Raw genomic sequence first — 253 nt, 5'->3', positions numbered from 1 at the left:
AAAAGACCTCTTTGTCGCTAGTGCACAGAAACATGTCCCTGCCCCAGGCTTATAAACACTCGAACATAATTTATCCAGCCGACGTTGTTCGAGAACCGTGTGCCCAGGCCAGGGTCTCCTCAACCTTTTTAAGCTGATGAGCACCCATCTCTCTTCTGGGTAGCTATGGGACTACTCCTTTTAGTTTTGGAAGTCGGATTTTAATTGCTGTGAAAGAACACTGCCATCGAAGAGCACAGTGGTACTCACGTGC

The sequence above is a fragment of the Penaeus monodon genome, chromosome 15 (assembly GCF_015228065.2).
Source record: "Penaeus monodon isolate SGIC_2016 chromosome 15, NSTDA_Pmon_1, whole genome shotgun sequence".
Classification (NCBI taxonomy): domain Eukaryota; kingdom Metazoa; phylum Arthropoda; class Malacostraca; order Decapoda; family Penaeidae; genus Penaeus; species Penaeus monodon.
Note: the sequence above shows the minus strand (reverse complement) of the source record.